The 14,393-nt window shown below is 37.2% G+C and overlaps 1 protein-coding gene across 2 annotated transcripts in view; it reads left to right on the top strand.

Moving 5' to 3' along the window:
* The window catches only part of KAT6A (lysine acetyltransferase 6A), a 109,821-nt gene that overhangs the window by 3,966 nt on the left and 91,462 nt on the right, over positions 1-14,393 (top strand). The window lies entirely within an intron of this gene.

Here is a 14,393-nt window from a genome sequence, read left to right as displayed (position 1 = left end):
TAGTGGCTAAGCAGATTTAGCAGTTCTTATTTTTGCTCTTTGTATTCTAACTTTTGGTCATGCTTTATTTTTTGCATATGATGAAGTCCTAAACATTATTATTTACGACAGGTGTAACTGCATGCATCAGGAATACAGTAGCCTATGTTCCTAAAGTTCTGGGGAGTCCGGAGTCTTGATACTCAAATGGTATACTTTACTGTGCTGTGTGTTTTATGCCATTATTTTGTACCATTGAAAGTATGTCTTCTTAACAGTCAATCTTGGCCCTTAAATAGATATTTGAGGATGAGGAGAGTTTTGTTAGCAGCTCCTTTGTACGTTGACCTGGTGTCTTAGCTGTGAATTTATTTCAGGTGTTCTGAATTGTGGTTCTGTGGGGAGTGGCTGTACTTTAAGTTGTTGCACACCTTACTGTACACCAGTAACATCATCGTCATTGCTTAAGATCGTGGAGGCTACTTCTAGGGTGTTAAGATTCTAAAGTTAACATTGAATGTATTTTAAAATATTTGAGATTTGATCTAAATTCATTGCAGTTAGTAACCCACCAGTAGATTTTTGTTTAAATAGCAACTGAAAATGAACAGGTTTTTTTTTTGGATGCAGGTTTTAGAGATCTATTTTAAGGTTCAGTTTTCCCTGTGAACTTTGAAATAGAAGCATTATCTTACTGTTACTACCCTTAAAATGATTCTGATGGAGTCATGGATCAATAGGCAATCCCATTCATAACATGGTTCATGCTCCGCGGCATGTGGCATCTTCCCAGACCAGGGCTTGAACCCGTGTCTGGGGAGGTCCCGCTAGGATTTTACTTTTGAAAGGGACTTTTAAGAACCATCTAATCCAGCAATCCTTATTTTGCAGCTGAGCCTGAGACCTTTGCATTAAAAAAATGTTTAATCCAGTAGAGATCTGCTGGTTTGCTTTGGTTAGGAACATCTCTTTGGTTTATATAACTTTAATATACAGTATTGTTAACCAAAGTAACTAAACTTGGAAAAATTGTGTTTCGTTGAGTAGACTTTTGTATATTTGTACTGGTCTGATTGGGAAACAAACTTATGATAGTATCTACAAAATTAGAGTTGATGAGATCCATTATATATTTTTGAATGGAGTCTTATTTTCAGTGGTTAAGTTTTGTGCATGACTTTCCCCAAAGATATGAAAAGCTCACATTAAAAATAATAATACAGTAAACTCTAGGGCAAGGAATTATTCCTCCTATGAACAGATTACGTTTGTTCCTTTTGTTGTATTTAACTACTTTCCTCTTTTTTTAAAAAAAACAAAACTGTCCAATCATTCCCCATTTGGAATTGATTGATTTGCTGTTATGAAAACCTAGATATTCTTTAAAAAAATTATCCAGATTATATTTGACAGGGGTGGAGAAAGGAAAGTGTAGGCTAGAAGTAGTTTCACTTTTAGGGCATTAATTAATTCAGCAAATAGTTACTGAGCACTTACTGTGGGCCAGGCATTCTGCTTGGAGCTGTGGTGGCCTTACCTGCTCTGGAGTGCATGTGTACCTACTGGTCTGCTCAGCTGTGGGTGAGAGATGAAGTTCAGGGACTATGGAGCAGCCTGAGTACGTTCTTCTTTTTTCTATACGGTTCTAACTTTTATTGTGATTATTAACCTTTGGAAGGAACTGTACATTAACTTTTCAGCCACTGAGTGGTTTTTGTTTTGCTGTTTTTGGTGAGATAGCTGTACAGAAATATTTTTAAGAGTTTTTGTGAAGACACTTGAACTTAAGTGTGTTTTCACTTGAGGGAGAATCTGGAGATACTGTGATTTAAAAGTTTTATCCATGTTATAAGGGAGATTTGCTGTACTAACTTTAGGTTGTTGTAGTTTATGGTGAGTTTATTTAACTTAATGATGTATTTATACTATATGCCAGACGTTACTTTACAGCCAGGCATATATTAACTCGTTTAATCCTCAAATAACTCAATGAGATAGGTACTGTTGTTTTACAGATGGAGAAACTGAGGCATAAAAGAGGTTCAGTAACTTGTCCGAGTCACAAAGGTATTAGGTGACAGAGCTAGGTTTTGGACTTGGGCATTCTGGCTCCAGAGTCTTTGTGACAGCGATACCTACTGCCTCTTGGGAGTTGTTGGGTATAATGCCTGTCACCGCATTCAAGTACACAATTGTAAATATTCTTGGTGTTAACTTCAAGGCACATTCTCTGATTGTAAAAGGACATGTCCCGCCCCCCGACCGTTCCCATTTCACTGGCTGCGTCCCTTTTTTCTCTTTCTGTCATAGAATGAATTCTAAAATTTACTTTGAACCAGCACTAAGAACGTATCAGAAACCAGAGATTATGAATAATCTAGTTTTGTATACCTGAGGTCCATAAATTAAAAAAACAGTTTGGTCTGCATGACTTTTTTTTTTCTTAAAGATATTTTTTGTGTTTCATTTTCCTTTCAGATGTCACTGAAGTCTTCTGATTTGTAGTTTGGGATTGGTTGCATGGCTGTAATAGAGTGTTTTCATTTGGGACAAAATGTTGCTTTCCCTTGAATTATGGGATATGGGTGAGGGTGATAGTGTGTAACTAGCTTAAATAACAATGTCCTCCTTGCAAATTTCTCTTTTTTTTGAAATACAGATATTACTGTAAGATAATTTGTTCATTTACTTCATTTATTCATTATTTATTCAGTAAGCATTTAGGCATCTACCATGAACAGTGCATTTAGGGTTTAGGTCCTGTTGGGGATTAAGGCATAGAAATGTGAAATAACTTTTTTGCAACGTTTGTTTAGCTTATGAAATATAACTTAGTTTTTTGCATTCACTATTTTTTTTTTTTGGTAACAATTAGGTATTGTGAATCTCTGAGAAAGAATGAGATGTTTCTTGGGTGAGGCTAATTATTATTTGAGATTCTAATGGTCCATTAAAAGAATTACTTTGGACACTGAGTCTCCATTTCCCTTTCAGGAGTAATTTTCACCTTCATTTCAAATTTCTGGGTTCATTTTACACAAAGAATAATTTACTTGAATATCTAAAGCTTATGTTCCATATTACTAGTACAGAAAACTATACGCTTATGGTAATCAGCCACATCAGGAAAGTGTTGTTAGCCTGTGGAGTATTGTGGAACAGAATTATATTTTGCTGAAGCATTCCACTTGGGAAAGGAAGAGAAGATATTGTCAACTAATGTTATTGTTTAGCTTATTACCCATTAGGTTATTAATGTTATTATTTAGGTGACTTGGAGCAGAAAGATCAAATGATAAATACTAGCCTTCTAATATAAGTTATATCACAATTCAGTAAACTCTTAGTGCAGTCCAGATTATTTTGTGTTACTGGAACTTGGCATTTTAAATTCATAGAATAAAAGGGGCATTGACAGGAACTTTGGTATTTGATGTAGAGTTGCTGATTAGAATGGAAATATGTTTTCAGGTTACGAGAGTTAAGAATGATAGTTTTGATTTAGCTATTTGGAAATGGCCTTTATTGTAAAATTGTTTCACATGTTATGTGTTAGAACAGTGATATGATAAAATTGTTTATAAATGTAAGCTTGGTAATGTTGTTTTCAGATATTTTGTTGCTATCATACTTTTTAGTAATTGTCCATGCTATTAAATTCAGGGGTGTGTTGACTGCTTGGCAGAATGATTGTCTATTTAAAAAAAAAAAAAAACACAGGCACACCAAAAAACTGCAAAGTAAAGGTGCTACAGAAAAGTTGAGAAGAGATACATTAGTAGTAAAAAGTGGAAGAAGTTCTCAATTTAAAAATCCTTATGAGAGCATGCAAGGAAGTGTATTTCATAGTAAAATTATTGGGAAACTTTTTAAGTTGCAAGTTTTAATTCTTACATCATGGGGGAGGGAATGGAGGATAATGCCAACTGTATCAGTCTTTAAGTGAAGAAGGATTATTTTAGTGAAAATTGTCCTAACCTCATGTAGTTGACTTTATTTTTCAAGTAATGGCAAGGATACAGCGACATGAATATTGTAGATTTTGTAATGTCACCGAGTTTGCAACTGATTGATCTCAGTAGTTATATTTTCTTACATTATAATTAATTACATTAATTATAATTACAGTAATTGTACATTTCTTACATCATTGTTTGTACCATTTTTTGGTGACTCTTAAATATCCTGGGTCCTGAGGAGAAACTGGCTAGAAATAAAAATTTGTTACTAACAAGTCATTGAGGTGGATTAAATATAAACGTGGTTAATATAAACTGACTTCGTCTCAGCAGACTTGTTCTATTTAAAAAAAAAACAGAAATTTAAAAATAACTCAGGCAGAGATATGTTTGTAATGCAATATTTATTTAAATACAATCAATTGTACAGATATTTTTAAAAATTTTATTTTTGGCTGTGTTGGGTTTTCATTGCTGTGTGCAGGCTCTAGTTGCGGCGAGCGGGGGCTACTCTTCGTTGTGGTGTGCGGGCTTCTCATTACGGTGGCTTCTCTTGTTGCAGGGCACAGGCTCTAGGCACGCAGGCTTCAGTAGTTGTGGTGCATGGGCTTAGTTGCTCCGCGGCATGTGGGATCTTCCTGGACCAGGGCTCGAACCCATGTCCCCTGTATTGGCAGGCGGATTCTTAACCACTGCGCCACCAGCGAAGTCCCTGTACAGATACTTTTTTGGTCTTCTAGTTAGCCTTTGAGCTATGTGTGCTTTGGTAGTTTTCAGTCCATGACACACCCTGAAAGAAAACTTGAGCTACTAAAGCAACCTTTGATTTAGCCATTGCTGATCAAACTTTTGTACCCAGCCAGTGCACACAACCTAAACATTTTTCTTAGAGTTACAGTTGCTAACACTTTACTCTTTCTTGGGCTAACTTCTTGTAAATTGATGAAATAAATGGAAGAAATTAACGAAGACATCAGATAGTACTACAAATTGCTTCTAACCTCTTTCTTTATCCTGTATCAGGAGGCCAAGGGAATGTAAGCAGTTGCTTGTAGAAACCTATTAATAGCTAACATTTGTTAAGGCCTAACAGTGTGTTGGGCACTGTTCTGAGTACTTTCTTATTGAAGTCTCAAAAGAACTTTACATGGTTACGTTTTATAGGCATGATATATTTATATAATAGCTATTTAATAATACAAGTTTTTATTATGGCTTCTTATAAAATGCCAAATGGAAAATAAATATATGCAAAATACATTATTTTCTTATTCTGCTGCCTGTTTTTTATTCAGTTCATTCGGACACGTGGGCCAGCACTTTTTTACATTGTACTTAACTGTTAATACTATGAAAGCAAATAGATAACAGGAACTGTGCGATGAATCTGGGGAAAGAAATATTGTATCATTCCAGGTTTCTTGAGGTTGTAAGAATCTCCTTCACAGATATTTCTTCCCTTTCTATTTAGAATAGTGGATAAAGTATATTTACACTGACATGTTTCTTAGATATGTGAGAGGACTGAATCTGGGTGCCAAGTTTGCTGGTTAAACTAGAGTTAAAAATGTTGTTTCTAGTGAACTGGGAAATGTTTTTTAAAATTATAATACTGAATACTTTTCATGCTCTGATTTGAAATTTTTTAAAGAACCAAGTAAATGTTACATATAGGGATTAATTAAGAGCCTCAGTCTGGTAAAGTTGTTTACCAGTTGGCTACTCAGGGGTGGAGTCAGTTCATAAAGAATCTGCAGCAGATGAATTAAGCCAGTAGCCACTTCACCCTTCTGCTTTCCCCAGCTGGAGTAGGATTAGGACTCATTCAGCTGCAGCTGGTTCCCAGGAAAATCTAGGCTGTTTCTTCTGGTTTTCTCCTTTTGACAGGAAAGTCAAAGTTCCCAACAGATGGCTTTCATCAGCACTGTACATAACTCTGTAAATTCAAGTCAAAAGAATTACTTTCAACTTTATTAAGGGACAGGTGAAGAAACAGTTCGTAGTATGGCCCTATTTGGTTTAGGGTTGAAATTAAGCATAGAGATTATAGGAGTGTAGCATTTAGATTTGCAGAATGCCATTCTGGGTCAAAATAGTTTTTAACTGCTAGCAATTAAAGAAAAAGACCTGCTAAGAAAAAATAAGTCTGGCTGTAGTGTTGAGTAAGGTATATTTTTTGATTACAGTATATTTTATATATTTATTTATGTTTTATATGTTTTATGTTAATATTTTATATTAAAGTGTACATTTTTATTAAGGTATGTAATTTTTATTTTGGATTATTCTTACAAAGCATAGTTACATTCTTAGAAAAAATAAAGGGTAGAATCATCTCCATTTTGTAGAACTTGTAGCCAGTAGCAATCTTGGATAAAAATGATTCTCATCTTATTTCACAAATAGAGAAACTGAGGGTCAGAGAGATTTGAGTGTCTTGCTTAATGCCCCACAGGAAGTTAATTGCGTCTGGGAGAAGTGGTCGGGCCCTTCTTGGTTCTGTGCTTTTTTCGTTAGGCTGTAGTACTGTCTTACAGTTTTAGAGAGCAACGAGTATAAAATAACATTGTTAAAAATCTCTTCCTTAATGGAAACCATAGGATGAACCTTGGTGTAGAGAATTTTGGTGGTTTTTGTAAACCACAAATATGTAAATCTGCTTGTTTCGGTGTTTGAAGACTCCAGAAAGTCGAAACAGTTTTTTGTTTTGTTTTGTTTTTGGAAAAGACTGCTTTCTTATGACCCAAACTAGAGGAATTAGAAAGTTTTCTTCTGTTTTAGCTAAATATTAGGAGAACATGTTAAACTACCCTAATGCTGGGAGATGAAGTACTCCTTGAGTTTTGGAAAAAATGTCCACTTCCAGTTAAGTCTAATTTTCAGAACGTCTGCAACTCACGATGTCCGCATGATTTGGGTAATTGGTTTGAACTTAAAATATTTAAGACGGAGATAGAAAGGTACAAGCCTTTCTATTAATTAATGAAGTAATTCTCATTAAAGGCATTAAATATGGGTGGCCTAGAAGTGTACAGTTCATCACTCATTGTTATGTATACATAGTATCTTGGTTCTGGGTGAGTTTGTTAATACCAGTAAACAAACCTTACAGGGAAGGCAACAGGCAACAGGTCATGTTTGTCTTTTTTGGTCTTTATGACTAACCGTTCATCTCTGCATTACTTTTAACTTTTACTTTGCTGTAAAACTTAGCAAATAGACTAGGAAGTGGCAAATAAAGGTTAAGATTGGGGACAGTTATAAAATAATTGGATAGAGTAGTATGGCACTATTTGGTTTAGGGTTAAATTAAGCATAGAGATTATAGGAGTGTAGCATTTAGATTTGCAGTAGGTGGTTTTAAGATTATTGGCAAAACTTGTTAAGGAGAAAGTGACTGCTGTAGAAAGACAATCAGGCAGACTAAAAAACTTAAAACCTTTGTATATGTGAAAGAAGACAGCTGATTCCTTTACCTTTTGTGCAGAAGAGGTAGAGTCCATGTACGTGAGATTATTATCGTGCTTTCACTGTAGGCTGCCTTTTCCTCCAGGGAGTTGTGAACTGTAGTTGACCTAGAGAGCTGTTGTTCAGTGTTGGTTTTCAGTTCTTTCTGCTTAGTACAGTGCAGGTTTGTCTTTTTTCTTAGTCATTGGCTACAGCGAAGCATTTAACTCCTGAGTTTTCTAGAACCTATAACAGAACTCTTGGAAACATTACATTTTTGGGTGTGTGTTGAGTATGATGCTGTGTTTTAATAGTTTCCTAACTTTTCTATTCAGGACATCTTTAAATATCTGACGTAGGGTTTAGATCCTCTTTCACCATTTTCCTGCTTTAGTTATTTCATTTCTTCTCATGCCAGTCTGTTTTCCTTTAATTCTCTAACATAAAGCTAAAGTCCTGTTCTTTCTAAAGCAGTGGTTCTCGACGCTAAATCCACTTTAGAATTACCTGAGGAGCCTTAAAAAATAACCACCAAGCCAATTAGACTCCAACAGTGGGGCCCAGATTTCAGTTTGTTTATTTGTTTGTTTGTTGAAGTCTCCATGTGCATCTGATATGCAGCTAGGGTTGAGCACCCCTGCTCTAGCGCTTCGAACCAACATGTCCTGTGGTGGGAACTGGCTGAGGGAGTCAGGGGACAGAATTGCCTAGGGATTGAAATTCAGATACAGGAAACAGCACATTTCACACCTACTCTCATGAACGCACTTTGAACCCAGGACAGGGTACCTCTGGAAACCTGAATTTTGTTCTACTCCGTGACCATAACTGCCTTAATTTTCCACTTTTCTCTTTTCACTCTTGCTGCACCTGCTCTTTTATCTCATCAAGGTTTCCCATAGGGAATGTAGTTCAAAGAAGGTTCCCTGTGTGATTCTGATGCCCCTCCTATCCCCCCATGAATGCTTTTCTTCTAATTGTGTGGCCTTACGGTTTATCATTGCAGTTACTCACTTTACTCCTGCATCTAATTGGCAAACCCCAACCTTGAAATTAAGCCAACCATCCTCTCCCTGCTCCTCTGTGAGACTCGATCATTTTGAAGAAAATGGCACAAACCCACTGGTAGGTTGCCACTTGCAAGTTTGTGGCCTCAAATCTCAGCTCTGTCTTCTGCTTGGGGATGTACGTCTGTGTCTGTAGTCTGTTTTCTCTGCAGCAGTTCAATATTCCCTCCAACCCTTTTGCCTCTCTCATTTTCAGCAGATACTCCTGTATTCTGCTTCATAGAGAGAAGAGAATCTTTCTGACCATATGAGCTCATCCAGCTTTACCCTTCCCACGCTACCCTAAATACATTTGTACTTACTTTTACCCCCTTTACTACCCCTTCAGAGGACGTGAAAGAAGCATCTAGAGGTAATATCTCTGTTTATGTGCAGGATCCTTTTCTTTCCTGCCTTAGGAACCTTGCTCCATCAAGTGTTCCAGTCTTTTCGCTCTTTGCCCCTTAGCATAGAGAAGTCTCTCCCATCAAGTCAGAATAGAAGCAACACTGCTCCAGATTCTTCTCTCCATCTATACCCTGTCTCCTTCCCTTCGTTTTGAAACTTCTTGGAAAAAAGTCTACAGTTGTTCCAGATCTGTTGCAATCTGGCCTTTGGCCCTAACACTGTCTGAAACAGCTCTTGTGGACAGTTTTCAGTCTTTATCTTACCTGACCTCTCAGCAGCACTTAGCATTTGTTTACTCTTCTCTCTTCCCTTGACCTCTGGGATGATTCTTTCCTAGGTCTTCCCCCACTCCTCCCATCTTTCTGGTGATTCATTTTCAGTTTACTGACTTTTTATCTTTTGCCTGTAGCTTACATGTTGGATTCCCTAAGGTTCTGTTCTTTGTCTACTTATTGTGTTAACCTTCCTGAGTTATCTCCAGATGTACCTTCTCTATACTGATGACTCTAAATTCATATCTTAAACCAAATCTCTCTTTTGAGCTCTGGACTTATATATCTCACTGTGTAGTGTAGTGTCTTATCTCAGGCACTTCAAATTCATGATGACCCAGAAGGAGTTTATCACCCTCCTTCAGCTTGCTCTTTTGATTTTTTACTGTGGTGAGAGGCATTGCCATTGACTCTGATTCCTAAAACAGGAACTTCGGTGCCATCTTCTACGCCTCGCTTGCTCCTCTTTTGGATTCAGTTCTAGTCCATCCCCAGTCTTTTCTGCTGCTTTAACATCTCTATTAATGAGCCCTTTCTCCATTCTAGCTGCTACTCTCTTGGTGCAGGTCCTCATTGTTTCTCTCCTGACTTAGTGTAGTAGCTTCCTCACTGGTTTTCCTTCCTCCAGTATCATCTCCTTCTGGTTCACATTATTGCCAAGAATGATCTTATCAAGAAGCAGTTAAGAACACAGGCTCAAGAACCAGACCATCCAGGTTTGCATCCCATGTTGGTACTACTTGCCTTATGACCTTGGGTAATTTGCTTAATCTTTCTTTGCCACATTTCTTTTTATAGAATGGGGATAATACAGTACCTCTCTCATAATGAAGTAGTGAAGATTTAACGGGTTAATGTAATGTACATCAGTGTTGTCTAATAGAGCTTTGTACGATGGTGGAATGTTTTATACCTGTACTCAAAGCAGTAGCCACTAGCCATATGTGGCTCTTGAGCTCATGAAGTATGGCTGGTTGACTGTAGAACTTAAATTAAAATTTTATTTAATTGTAACTTAAGTGAAATAGCCACATATGACTAGCAGCTATTGCATTGAGCTACACATAAGTCTAGTGCTCTGTAAATGTTACGTATTACCATCTTTCTAAAATAAACTCTGCTTAAGATCCTTCAGTGCCAAATTCTGTGGCATCATATATATGATTTTTAACCCCCTACTTTACCTCCCATGTTGCTCCAAATTGTCTACTGCTACTGCTTCATGTGCCCTCTGTGTTTCACTATACGAGTGATTCTCAAAGTGTAGTCCTAGGACCAGAAGTAGCAGTAATGTCACTGGAAAACTTGTTTGAACTGCATATTTTTGGGCCATATTCCATGCCTACTGAATCACAAACTGGGGGTGGGGTCCAGCAATTTGTATGTTAATAAGCCCCCCATTGATTCTGATGCGTGCTGAGGTTTGCACATTCCAAACTACTTGGAGTTCCTCAGGTCTACCTTGTTTTCTCTTGCTCCTTTGTTTTCGTCCCATCTGGAATCCTTTCTCTCTTCTTTACCAGTTAGCTCTTATTTCACCTTGAAGACTTAGCCTAGGCATATCCTTTATTTCTTCCTTGTCACCCATCCTGCTTCCAGGCTGACTTAGAGAGCTGTCTTCAAGCCCCTGATATCCTGAACACCCCTCCTTCATAGCCCATTTTACACTGTATTGATAGTGAACTTAGGATCTGGTTTTTCATCTTTATACCCTGTCTATCTAACGCAGTGTCTGGTGCTTTGCAAGTATTTATGGAACATCTTCCAGGTGCCAGCACAGTGATTAGGTCCTGAGGGAAGAAGATACAGTCCTGTAATTAACACACACAGTGATAAGTGCTCTGATGGGCTGAAACAGAGTGCTGTGGAAACCCAGAAGAGCGGGTGGGGAAAGTTAGGGAAGCCTTCTCAGAGGAAGTCACATGTGAGAGGTTAGAAAATGGGGAAGCAGATGGGTGGGGTGGGAAAGAGAGCGGTTCCTGCAGAAGGAACAGCATGTACAAAGACCTAGAAGCAAAACATTGTGGGCCCATAATAAATGTTTAATTGAATATGAATAAAAAAGTCACATGTTTAACTTCTAGGTTTTGGTTTTGAAGTCGCTACTCTCCCTAGTAAACTTTAGTTAGCATTTTATGTTTCTGCATTTTATAAGCAGCTTTGGTATTTGATATCATGCTTTCTTTGAGCTGATGATTAAAGGTATGATAGGGTAACCTCCAAGCCAGCAGGATACATTTATCTTTTTTCTTTCTTCCTTTCTGTTTTTTTTTTTTTTTTTTTTTTTTACCTTTTTATGGTAGAAGAAAGAATTTATCTGAAGAATTATCCTTCAGGGTGAGTAACACATCGGTGGTAGCAGAGGTAAACAGCATTCCTTTCACTGCATAAGGATAGGCCAAGATTTTAAGCAGGCAACTTCAAATTTAGGGCATTGACAAAGCATATCATGAGGAGGGCTGAAAGGCAGCCAGCATGACAGTCACCACTGGTCACTTCTGTAGCCCCGCTCTGTGTTGGCCCTTTTTGCCCTTGTTGCTGCCATCCTTGGCTTCTTGTTGCTCTCATTTACCCTCCATTGTAAGCGCATCAAGGCCTTGGTTAATGTGCTATGTAAGCTCCCTTTTTCATAGCTGTTGAATACCCACTTTATCTATGTACGTTTTAGTAAAATCTCACCTTTTACTCTCTCTGAATGTTCTACAGGTGGGTTGGCTCCATCATCTACTAACTGTGAAGAAAGTTAAAAATACACCATTTTGTTTCTGATAACTTCAGCTACGCGGAGAACTCAACTTCAGCCAAGAAAGCTAGAGAAGGAGAAAGGGAAATAAATAGTCTTTTCCCCCCAAACTTTGTATGAGTGGTAATAACATACTCTGAAGTGTTGCACAGATTAAAAAGAATTTTGCTTTCATACATATTATTTTTGACATAGTACTTGTAGTAAGGTAGGCAGTCCAAGTGCTATGGTGGCCAGGTTTTGCTTACGCAGAATTGTATGGTTGGTTAAGGGAATAAATAGAACTAGAACCAGGTCCCTTTCAAGCCTAGTACTCTTTCAGCCACATTAGGCTGCCTCTTGTTCATGAAAATGACAAGCATTAAAAAAAGTGGGTACTTCTTCAGCATTTATTACATACATCTGTTAAACCACTTATCAAGTCATACATGTTATTAATCCTGTATCCAGGTCTTGACAGATTGTAATATGCTCAGAAAATGTTTGTTGAATGGAAACTGTCAGGTTTAAACTGGAAAGGGGAATGATAGAAATTAGGTTGATTTAAAAATTTTTTTTAAATATTAAGTCTCCTAGTAAACTTAGAAGCTGAACCATTTATCCTCTCAAAATAATATAGATTGAAAGGAGAGAGAGTTCAGACGTTTTCTGCAAATGCTTGACACCTCAGCTGAAAAGTACCATTTGCCACTTCCTTTGGGGTAATATTTGTTCTCTGTTACCCCTGTAGTATTTTTAAAAGTGTAAACAATGGTGTTTTCCCAATAGGTAATACATTCACGGGTACATAACATTTCAAACGTACGGAAGAGTATCCCACGAGAAGTGTTCTTCTGACTCTGGTTCCCTAGCCGACCGGTTCCCTTCCTGGGCAGCGGTCAGTGGCTTTCGTTTCTTTTTTACCTTCCAAGGAGATTCTGTGTGTATGTAAGCAGTCACTTTATATATACATTTTTTTTCTCACAGTTGGTAGCATATCTTAACATACTGTTGTGCACCCTCCTTTTTTCCATCTCTACTTAAGGACATATCTTAAGTGTGTTCCACATCAATACGTAAAGTTTGGTGGTATTCCTTTATGTGGGTGTGCCATAATTTATATAACCAGTCCCTTGCTGATGGACATTTGTTTCCAATTTTTTGTGACTACAAATAGCACTCAATAACCTCCTTTGTGCATTATTTTACTTACAAATTCCTAGAAGTGGAATAATTGGGCAAAGAGTGTGTCTTGGTAATTTTGATATTTCTAAATTTCTCTCCATAGAGATTCACCCACAGTGTATCAGAATAGTTGTTTCCCTACACCCTTGGCAACACAGTTTATCAAACCTTTTGATCTTTGGCAGTCTGATAAATGAATAATCATTATCCATTTTTGACCCTATGCTTTTGCTTTCATTGGAGTTAGCTCTTCCGACCTAGTGACCAGAGACAACCTCTGATCTGTATTTCTACTGTTAGACTGTCTTAAGCCTGATTACTTGAAAATGTACAATTTTTGGGGTCATCGTAAATTTTTTTTAACTGCTGCTTTGTTGCTTTAAGAAGTATCCAGGTCTTTTTGCTGGACCTCCCTTGTGAGCAGCAGCTTATACTGATAGGTTTCTGTCACGTAGAGTCAGCTCCCACAACACCCCCAAGTAGAAATCTTAGCCTGTCGCTTTTCTACTGATGGCAAGGAGCAGATGATTTAGTATGACCTTCTTTGTCAATCTTTTTAAGTGCTTGTATTTGAAAACTTATATAATTTTGAATAAATATTATATGCTTGATGTTACATTTAGGTCATAACAACATTTTAAGGAAGACTGTCTATTTTATAGAAGAAACAAAGGCTCATAGAGGTCTAGTGATATGCCCAAGGTTGTATAGTTATAGTATACGTGCCAGAATGTAGAGGCTAGTGGAGTGTCAAAAGAAAAAAGCACTGTGAATTCAGAGTTGAGATAAACTGAAACTCTGGTAAATTGGTGCAGTGGTTTAAAGTATTCCTGAATTATTACAACATTATTTCTGATTAGTTTAGGGCTTATATTTAAGAGTACATTATCTTGACCTCATCAATTACTTGTTGTTTGATCTTTAAATTACTTTGCCCTCCATGAGCTTCAGTTCCTTTTCTGTAGGAGAGAAGTAACCACCCAATGCATGCAGCAGCTGCCTACTAAGGATTGTTTTAAGCCTGAGCAGGTCATGGCTCCAGGGATTTTTTTTTTTTTTTTTTTTTTTTTTTTTGCCTTCACTTTCAAAAATAAACAGCAGGATATAGTGCTGATTTTCCTCTCCTTTCTCCGGTAAAACACCAAACACCAAACCAAACAAATCAATTTATTAAACCACAAAATCTTGCCATCATACTTTAAAGACTGAAGTTTTCATGAACACATGTCAATTTTAACAGGACATAGAAGCAGACATATAAATAGCTTAAAAAGCATTTTTCACATATCTGTAATCCATTTAAGTTAGGATGGATGTTCTCTGGTCATGTTCTTTTGGAATAGGCAAAATATTTGACAATCCCTCATTTGGTCCT

This window comes from Tursiops truncatus, chromosome 21 (genome assembly GCF_011762595.2).
Source record: "Tursiops truncatus isolate mTurTru1 chromosome 21, mTurTru1.mat.Y, whole genome shotgun sequence".
Taxonomy (NCBI): Eukaryota; Metazoa; Chordata; class Mammalia; order Artiodactyla; family Delphinidae; genus Tursiops; species Tursiops truncatus.
Note: the sequence above shows the minus strand (reverse complement) of the source record. Positions and strands in the feature narration are given on the sequence as shown.